The following is a 10,457-nucleotide window of genomic DNA, read 5'->3' on the forward strand; positions in this document are numbered from 1 at the left end:
GCTGTTAAATGTTCAATTTCCTGAAGAAATACCCAATAGGTCTTTCTATCTTTTCGTTATCTTCCCGTAAGAGCACAGCACTGACACCCACATCACTTGCATCAATAGCCACTTTAAATGGCTTTGCGAAATTAGGTGTGGCTAATACTGGGGCAGTAGTTAACACAGCTTTCAGGCTGTCAAATTCCTTCAGACAGTCTGCTGTCCCACTGAAACTACTTGCCATTCTTTAGCAATTCAGTGAGGGGAGCAGCTACATTGCTAAAATTTGGTACGAATTTTCAATAAAATCCACTCAATTCCAGGAATTGTGGTACTGCTGTTTTTGTTGATGGTATGGGAAACTTCCCAATTACCTTTGTTTTTGCATCTTGTGGGGCCATTTGTCCATGTCCAATAAAGTGGCCCAGGAAGGTGACCCTGGGCTTTGGCAAATACACTTTTAGCCAGGTTTATCACCAAGACTGCCTTCCGAAGTCGATTGAACAAGTCTGATAAATGTTGCAAATGCTCCTTCCACGTGTGACTAAAAATCACCAGGTCATCTATATACTGTGTATGGCATAATTAGGTAATACAACAATGACCTTATTGGTTAGTCTCTGAAATGTGGCTGGTGCATTTTTCATACTAAATGGCATGACTTTAAACTGATACAGTCCATTTGGTGTTACGAGAGCCGAAATTGTCTTATCTCTTTTGGAAAAAGGTACCTGCCAGTATTGTTCTGAACTAGGGCCAGACCACCTCAAAACATTTCAGCAAGGTAGCCCAGACCCTAGGTTTGCTCGTTTTTTTTAAGCAGATGTAACACAGATATTCCAGGAGGGATACAGCTGGTCAAACCACTTAGTTTTAAACAAAACAGAATTTAGTTACAAGATTACTGAATGTAACACCAAAGAAAGTGAACAAAATACTGAATAACCGAACCTATCCAAAACCCCAACAGATCATCCCAAATTAATGATGCTGCTCCAAATTCTTGCAACAATCCCCATAAACACCCGTTGACACAATAGGTAAAACCAAATGCAGGGTCTTACGGGAGAGATGTCAGAGAGAGAGAGAGAGAGAGAGATGGCAGCATGGAACACCTTCTTCTATGTAGTTGTTTTTTGGATGAGCAGCCTCTAAACTACCTGATTGCCAAAAACCAAGTCAAACCAGAGAGGAACTGAGCTGGAAGCACTGGCACTCCTCTTTCATTGTACAAGTGTTTTTTTTAGGCTGAAAAGCCTTTTGCCTGAGGCAGTTCAGTATCTATTAGCGATAATCAAATTGGTCCTAAAAGCCATCCAATCCAGACTTTTCGGGTTCGTTGCTTTTATGGCCTCTCTGACAAAAAGCCAAGGACAGCATAACCTTGTTAAAGAAGCAGCATCATCACACCTCACCCCTTAAAAAAATGAACCATCAATATCCAAAGGTGGCTTCATTTTGAAACCCCTTTATCCTAAACTGTTGGTACACTCCAACACACATATACATTACATTGACAATAATCATGCAGACATTTTGTTTCAGTCTGTTGTACTCCTGCCTTCGAACACCTCTGTTTCTCAATCAAGTCTTGACAATGCATCAGCAATCATGTTGTCTCGTCCTGCCACAGGCACAATTTTCAAATTGAATGGCTGTAACAACAAGCTCCAACTAAACAGTCTGGTATCTTTTTCCTTAGATTTCTTCACAAACTTCACTGGGTTATGATCACTGTGTATGATTGTCTCAGATATATTACTGGAAACCTAAACATTGAAATATTGCAATACCACAATAGTCAGAGGGAAATTGAGAAACAAACTTGGAAGGAGATCTCAGCTATCTGTAAGAATAATAGGGTAGTTATGGTAGGGGATTTTAACTTTCCAAACATCGACTGGACTGCCATTGTGTTAAAGGTTTAGATGGAGAGGAATTTCATAAGTGTGTACCAGACAATTTTCTGATTCAGTATGTGGATGGACCTACTAGAGAAGGTGCAAAACCTGACCTACTCTTGGGAAATAAGGCAGGGCAGGTGACTGAGGTGTCAGTGGGGAAGCAGTTTGGGGCCAGTGACCATAATTCTATTCATTTTAAAATAGTGATGGAAAAGGATAGACCAGATCTAAAAGTTGAAGTTCTAAATTGGAGAAAGGCCAATTTTGACAGTATTAGACAAGAACTTTCAAAAGCTGATTGGAGGCAGATGTTCGCATGTAAATGGGCAGCTGAAAAATGGGAAGCCTTCAGAAATGAGATAACAAGAATCCAGAAAAAGTATATTCCTGTCAGGATGAAAGGGAAGGCTGGTAGGTATAGGGAATGCTGGATGACTAAATAAATTGAGGTGAAAATGTGTTGCTGGAAAAGCGCAGCAGGTCAGGCAGCATCCAAGGAACAAGAGAATCGACATTTCGGGCATCAGCCCTTCTTCAGGAATGAGGAAAGTGTGTCCAGCAGGCTAAGATAAAAGGTAGGGAGGAGGGACTTGGGGGAGGGGCATTGGGAATGCGATAGGTGGAGGGAGGTCAAGGTGAGGGTGATAGGCCGGAGAGGGGTGGGGGCGGAGAGGTCAGGAAGAAGATTGCAGGTTAGGAAAGCGGTGCTGAGTTCAAGGGATTTGACTGAGACAAGGTGGGGGGAGGGGAAATGAGGAAACTGGAGAAATCTGAGTTCATCCCTTGTGGTTGGAGGGTTCCCAGGCAGAAGATGAGGCGCTCTTCCTCCACCCATCCTGTTGCCATGGTCTGGCGATGGAGGAGTCCAAGGACCTGCATGTCCTTGGTGGAGTGGGAGGGGGAGTTGAAGTTTTGGGCTATGGGGTGGTTGGGTTAGTTGGTCCGGGTGTCCCAGAGGTGTTCTCTGAAACGTTCCGCAAGTAGGCGGCCTGTCCCTCAATATAGAGGAAATTGAGGGTTTGGTTAAGAAAAAGAAGGAAGCATATGTCAGGTACAGACAGGATAGATCGAGTGAATCCTTAGAAGAGTATAAAGAAAGTAGGAGTATGCTTAAGAGGGAAATCAGGAGGGCAAAAAGGGGACATGAGATAGCTTTGGCAAATAGAATTAAGGAGAATCCAAAGGGTTTTTACAAATATATTAAGGACAAAAGGGTAACTAGGGAGAGAATAGGGCCCCTCAAAGATCAGCAAGGTGGCCTTTGTGTGGAGCCACAGAAAATGGGGGAGATACTAAATGAATATTTTGCATCAGTATTTACTGTGGAAAAGGATATGGAAGATATAGACTGTAGGGAAATAGATGGTGACATCTTGCAAAATGTCCAGATTACAGAGGAGGAAGTGCTGGATGTCTTGAAACGGTTAAAGGTGGATAAATCCCCAGGACCTGATCAGGTGTACCCAAGAACTCTGTGGGAAGCTAGAGACGTGATTGCTGGGCCTCTTGCTGAGATATTTGTATCATTGATAGTCACAGGTGAGGTGCCGGAAGACTGGAGGTTGGCAAATGTGGTGCCACTGTTTAAGAAGGGCGGTAAAGACAAGCCAGGGAACTATAGACCAGTGAGCTTGACCTCGGTGGTGGGCAAGTTGTTGGAGGGAATACTGAGGGACAGGATGTACATGTATTTGGAAAGGCAAGGACTGATTAGGGATAGTCAACATGGCTTTGTGCATGGGAAATCATGTCTCACAAATTTGATTGAGTTTTTTGAAGAAGTAACAAAGAAGATTGATGAGGGCAGAGCAGTAGATGTGATCTGTATGGACTTCAATAAGGCATTCGACAAGGTTCCCCATGGGAGACTGATTAGCAAGGTTAGATCTCATGCATTACAGGGAGAACTAACCACTTGGATATAGAACTGGCTCAAAGGTAGAAGACGGAAGGTGGTGGAGGGTTGTTTTTCAGACTGGAGGCCTGCGACCAGTGGAGTGCCACAAGGATCGGTGCTGAGCCCTCTACTTTTTGTCATTAACATAAATGATTTGGATGCGAGCGTAAAAGGTACAGTTAGTAAGTTTGCAGATGACACCAAAATTGGAGGTGTAGTGGACAGCGAAGAGGATTACCTCAGATTACAACAGGATCTGGACCAGATGGGCCAATGGGCTGAGAAGTGGCAGATGGAGTTTAATTCAGATAAATGCGAGGTGCTGCATTTTTGGAAAGTAAATCTTAGCAGGACTTATACACTTAATGGTAGGGTCCTAGGGAGTGTTTCTGAACAAAGAGACCTTGGAGTGCAGGTTCATAGCTCCTTGAAAGTGGAGTCGCAGGTAGACAGGATACTGAAGAAGGCGTTTGGTATGTTTTCCTTTATTGGTCAGAGTATTGAGTACAGGAGTTGGGAGGTCATGTTGCAGCTGTACAGGGCATGGGTTAGAGGTTTACAAAGTTATGAGGGGCATGGATAGGATAAATAGACAAAGTCTTTTCCCTGGGGTCAGGGAGTCCAGAACTAGAGGGCATAGATTTAGGATGAGAGGGAAAGATATAAAAAAGACCTAAGGGGCAACTTTTTAACGCAGAGGGTGGTATGCGTATGGAATGAGCTGCCAGAGGATGTGGTGTAGGCTGGTACAATTGCAACATTTAAGAGGCATTTGGATGGGTATATGAATAGGAAGGGTTTGGAGGGATATGGGCCTGGTGCTGGCAGGTGGGACTAAATTGGGTTGGGATATCTGGTCAGCATGGGCGGGTTGGACTGAACGGTCTGTTTCCATGCTGTACATCTCTATAACTCAGTAAAGTTTGTGAGGCAAGATCTACCCTCCACACAACCATGTTGACCATCCCTAATAACTTATTCCTCTCTAGATGATTATAAATCCTATCTCTTATAACCCTTTTCAACACTCTACCCACATCTGAAGTAAGGCTCATAGATCTATAATTTCCAGGATTGTCTCTACTCCCCTTCTTGAACAAAGGAACAACATTTGCTCTCCTCCAGTTTTCATATGATCCTTTCAAACACAATGTATGTTTGACCAGATTCCCTCCTTCAATGCCTGAACTGTTGTCTGTAGGCTTCTGGCACAAGCTCATTTGCATGTAAGATGGCTGTCTTCCCCTCCTCATACGCCCCAGATACCTCCTCTGATAGTGATGCGAAGACCTCACTAGCTCTACCTACAAGTTTTGTTTGGATCCCAAAACCCACATGGTCACTGACCACCGCATTTGTTTAGCCACTTTTTCAAATGAGATGAAAAAGGCTTCACATCCTTCTCATCAAATTTAGGGAATGCTTGAACATATTTAAACAGTTTCTCACTATGCCTTGGGCTACCATGGGTGTGCTCGTCCTCACTCTCTTCCTCACTCAGCTTACCTTCAGCCTTCATCTTCATCCTTTTAAGCTGACTTTCTTAAGTGCCAATTTCTGAAGTACAAACTCCCTCTCTTTCTTCCTTTCCTCTCTCTCATCTCTCTTTCTCTCTCTTTCCTCTGCTTTTAATCGTAATCCAAACCATTTTGTTCCTTGTTTTTTGCCTCTACCTCAAGCTACTTAATTTTCAATTGAACCTCAGCCATCTCTAAAGATTCTGATGACATTTCTAACAAATGTAAATGCTGAGCTGCTGCTGTAATTATCTCTCCTTTCCTCACGGAAGGAGGCAGTTCTAACCCCAGTTTATTCGATTAGATTAATTACAGTGTGGAAACAGGCCCTTCCGCCCAACAAGTCCACACCAACCCACCGAAGCACAGCCCACCCAGACCCATTCCCCTATATTTGCCCCTTCACCCAACACTACGGGCAATTTAGCATGGCCAATTCATCTAACCTGCACATTTTTTTGGACTGTGGGAGGAAACCAGAGCACCCTGACACAGACACAGGGAGAATGTGCAAACTCCACATAGAGAGTCACCTGAGACGGGAATTGAACCCGGGTCTCTGGCGCTGTGAGGCAGCAGTGCCAACCACTGTGCCACCGTGCCGCCCGCTTGTTGGCTAATTCCCCAGAAAACACTTTGTGACTGAAAGAGCCATTGCAATCCCAAGCACTGTTTAAACCAACTGAAATCAACACCCAGAACCTGCCACTCGCAGCATTTGAGTCCAACAACCCTAATCCCAGTATGGAACTATGGAACAAATCCTGCAATGAGCCCGCAATCTGTTCTGGATCAGGCCAGATCCCCTCAAAACATTCCAAGAAAGTAGTCCTGACCCTAACTTAGCTGGTTGTTTTCAGCAGGTGTAAGTGGATATTCCCGAGTGATGCAGCTGGTCCGACCACTTAGTATTAAAGAAAAGAAAACACTGGTTAAACAAAACAGCAATATAAACACCACTTAGAAGTTCAATAAGTGCAACAATCCCTTAAACAAACTTTGATCCCAAAATAATATTTTTTGCATTTCAATCCACAATCAAAAGTACAGAAAAGAAAACAATGCTTGGTCTTTAGAGTTCTTGTATGACCCTATGATTTCTGCTCTTCAGTGAAATACTGTGAGGGAGCGGGGCCAAGAAATCATTCCCTCAAAGGATCACTTACTTTTGCTACTTCTTTTCTCTACTCAAAATGACTCTGCATCTTTCAAATTAAGTTTATTTTAAATGTTGAAACAATTTCATTCTTAATGAACAGGGCTACCTTCATATTTCTTAAATGTGTCATTCAGTTATGTCACATGCCCTTCAAGATTAAGATCCCAGCGTTGGTCACCTTTTCAACCATGTCTCTGTAATGCCTTCTAGGACAAACATTTATCTCCATCTGTGCTAATCATTTATCCATGTTGTTTACAAATACAGCATGAATTCAGATACAGGGCCTTAAACTACTTTTCTAAATCATGTTTACAGTCATTGGTCTTATCTTCTGGTGAATCTTACATTTGTATGCTCAGTCCATTCCTGTCAAACTCTAGCAAGCGTTAACCAAATTACTGCATTGTCCTTTTCCTGATGTTTTCCATTGCTTCACCCTTCTTTGATTCACTCCTCCCACTCTTAACTTTAAAGCCCTCTCTCAAAGCCAGTTGTACAATTTGCCCCAGCATCATTTAGGTGTGTGTCCATTGGTAAACCTTTCACTTTACCCAGTGTTGGCACCAGTGCCCTAGGATTTGAAACTCATTTCCCCCACACCAAACTTTAAACCACACATTTATCTCTCTGATCCTACTTTCCAAACAACAAGTTAGATAAGGGTCTGCAAATAATAGAGTTTATTGACTTTTGACAGCATTTTAATTTGGACTCTAGATGCTCATACTCAGCAGAATTATTTGATATAGTTCTAGCTTCCCCTATCACTGGAACCTCCCACCCACTATCACCCCCTCCAACACTGATTCAATTTCCTCTCCAGCCTACAGCAGATGTCCCAAACTCTGGCACTGAGCAGGTACAGTATCCAGCTCCCTGACTACAGTGACCCCTACAAGATTGAATGGCGGAGTGGACTCGATGGGCCGAATGGCCTTACTTTCACTCCTATGTCTTATGGTCTTAAGGTCTTACAAACAGTAGGTTCCAATGAACACCTGCCACGTGAATGTATTTCTGCACCACGGTGCAATGGTGAATTATTTCATCCACTCTGCTACCACCATTTTCGTCCATACAGGTCCCTGAAACATTCAGGTTGTTGGACAATAGGAGGGGCCAAAACACTTTCACTGCCATCTTCTGAGTTCCCACACCTGCTTTATTTCAGTCACTCCTCTGTCTCTGAGCAAGGACAATATCAGATGACCCTATCCTAAAGGGTGTGACTGCCTCCTCAGGTAAAGTGTCCAGGTAACTTTCCTCCTTCCTCACGCAGGTCAGCACCTGCAGCTCAGACTCCAGTTCATAAACTCTGAAGCTTAGTGAGCCTTCTTATTCATAAAAGTATCTTTATGTACGTACATAGTCACTAAAGCAGTTCGATTCTGTACAATAGCATATGAAGAAACAACCAACATTGGAGTTTGACTCTATCCAACAAAACAATTGGAAATGTCTTTCTTACTTGTACAAGATTTTACTTACATATATTTGAGGCACTAAAAAGGTCTGTTTATTGAATAGACCCTCACTTAACTTTGGCAGAAAGACTTCAGATGGTTGTCTTTCTCCACTGCACCTTGGCAGCTGCCTGAAGCTTTAGTGTATCCCTCAGCACATGGTCTTGCAACTTGAAATGCGCCAGTCTGCAACACTGGGTTGGGGTCAACTCATTGTTCTGGAAGACTAACAAGTTTTGGGCCAACCAGAGAGTGTCTTTTGCTGAATTGATGGTCCTTCAAGTGGAGTTGATGTTTGTCTGGGTATGCATCCCGGGTGACAGAGCATATAGCATGGAATCCTGTGTCACAGGACTGCTCAGGACAAACCTCAAGTGAAAACACTGTATCTTTCTCCAGATTTTCTTTGCAGAGGCACATTCCAGAAGGAGCTGTCTAAAAGTCTGTAACCCCACCCCACAACCACTTCGAGGCAGCGTGCAATGACACAGAGAGTTTGAGCATACATGAAAGATCTCACAGGTATTGTCCTTATCACTGCCAGCCTAGCTATGTCTTGGTGTTTGTTGGAAAGTTGTGGTGATGTGACAGTCTGCTCAGGGAACCATGCAACAGGATCCATTCCCCTCCCCCCCTTTCACTGCGAGGTCTCGAGAAAGCTACGTGTTGACCACGTCCTGATGGACTTGTGGTCAAAGTTGTTTCTCTTTGCAAATTTCACCATGAAGGACAGGTGATATGGAACGGTCCAACTCCTTGCAGTGTTCTGCAGCAACAAGGCCAGTCCCATCCTTCGCAACACTGGGGAGAGGTAGAACCTCAGTACATAAAAGCATTTGGTATTTGTGGACTGAGGGTCTACACAGTGCTTGATGCAGCCACACACAAAGGATGAAGGCGACGTTGGGTATGTTCTTCAGCCCCTTACCCAGAGCTTTTATGAGGTGTCCCTGCAGACACAGTCCATCTTAGACCTCAACATGAATTGGAATTTTGGCTCAAGTGACTGCAGTTGTGCAGGTTCTGGGATGGGCCAGAATTGGCTCACATTACTGCATCACATACAATGGAGAGAGTGCCTCACACCTGATGACCAGGTTTATACCCACAATGGAGACAGAGCGGTGCTCCCAAAAGCCGAGTTTCCGATTCACCTTCTCAGGTTTTGGTGCGCACACCGGCCCCTCTGAACCATATCCCCAGCAACTTCAGGTAAGCTGTCCTGATGATGAAGAGGATAATAGATCGGTAAGCCCAGTTCCCAAAGAACATGGCCTCACTTTACCTTGGTGCCTGAGGCCAGTTCGAACTGGTCATAGATGCTCATGAATCTGTGCACTAACAGTGGATCTGAACAGAAGACAGTGACATCTTCCATGAAAGGGATCTCTAGGATCCCGCTGACAGGAGTAGTCCCCCCTCTCAGGCTTGTATCTTTCCTGATTGACTCAGCATAGGGCTCAAAGCAACATACAAACAAGACAGGAGGGAATTGGCAGCCCTGCCTGAATCTGGATCTGACTGGGAAGCTTTCAGATTGCCACCCATTGATTGAGACTGCGCTAACGATGTTGGTTTGGAGCAGTCAGATCCAATTGCGGATTCCTTCCTCAAAGAGACCAGCTCCCACATGTGGGTGTGTGATATCCTGACAAAGGCCTTCTCCTGGTCCAGGCTGATGAGGCAGGCGTCCACCCCCCTGTCCTGCACGTAAGCAGTTGTATCTATGAGGACTGTGAGGCTCTCAGAGATCGTCCTGCCCGGTACAGCACAGGATTGGTAGGGGTGAATCACCGATCCCAGACCAGACCTGCCCTGGTTGGCGATGACCTTAGACAGGATTTTGTAACTTGCATTCAGCAGTGAAACAGGTCACCAATTTCTAATTGCGTCCCTCTCCCCCTTCCACTTGTGGATGAGGATGATGATACCTTTCCTCATGGATTTGCACATGCTCCCTGCCAGAAGCATACTGTTGTACCCCTCCAGCAGGTCCTGGCCAATCAAATCTCACAGAGCTGAATACAACTTGGCTGGTAAGCTGTCACTTCCAGGAGTTTTATTCTTTTATAAGGATTTGAGGGCCTTGGTCAGCTCATCCAGAGATAATGGTTGGTCCAGCCTCTCCTGTGTCATCTAAGACCTCCGTGATCGAGTTCAGGAACCCGACCATGAGGCTGTGCTGTCTGTGGGCTCTATGCTATACAGTCTGGCATAAAAGGATTTGCTGATCCTCAGGCTATCAGACCCTGATGATGTTACTGAACCATCTTCCTCCTTCAGGCTGCTGAGCACAGACCTCTCCTTTTGACCCTTCTGGAAGAAGGGTGAGCAGAACTCATCCTGCCCCACAGTGTGGACCCTGGACTGAAAGATTATCTTGGAGGCCTCCAAGGCAAAGACCGAGGTTGGCTGGCCCCTCACTCCTGGAGATCCTCCGTGACATTGACCCCCATCGTCTGCTGCAGGAGTAGGTTTTGCATACTTCTCTGGAGTTTGGACAATTTTTCCCATCTCTCTCTCTCTCTCTCT

Source organism: Chiloscyllium punctatum, chromosome 11 (genome assembly GCF_047496795.1).
Source record: "Chiloscyllium punctatum isolate Juve2018m chromosome 11, sChiPun1.3, whole genome shotgun sequence".
Taxonomy (NCBI): domain Eukaryota; kingdom Metazoa; phylum Chordata; class Chondrichthyes; order Orectolobiformes; family Hemiscylliidae; genus Chiloscyllium; species Chiloscyllium punctatum.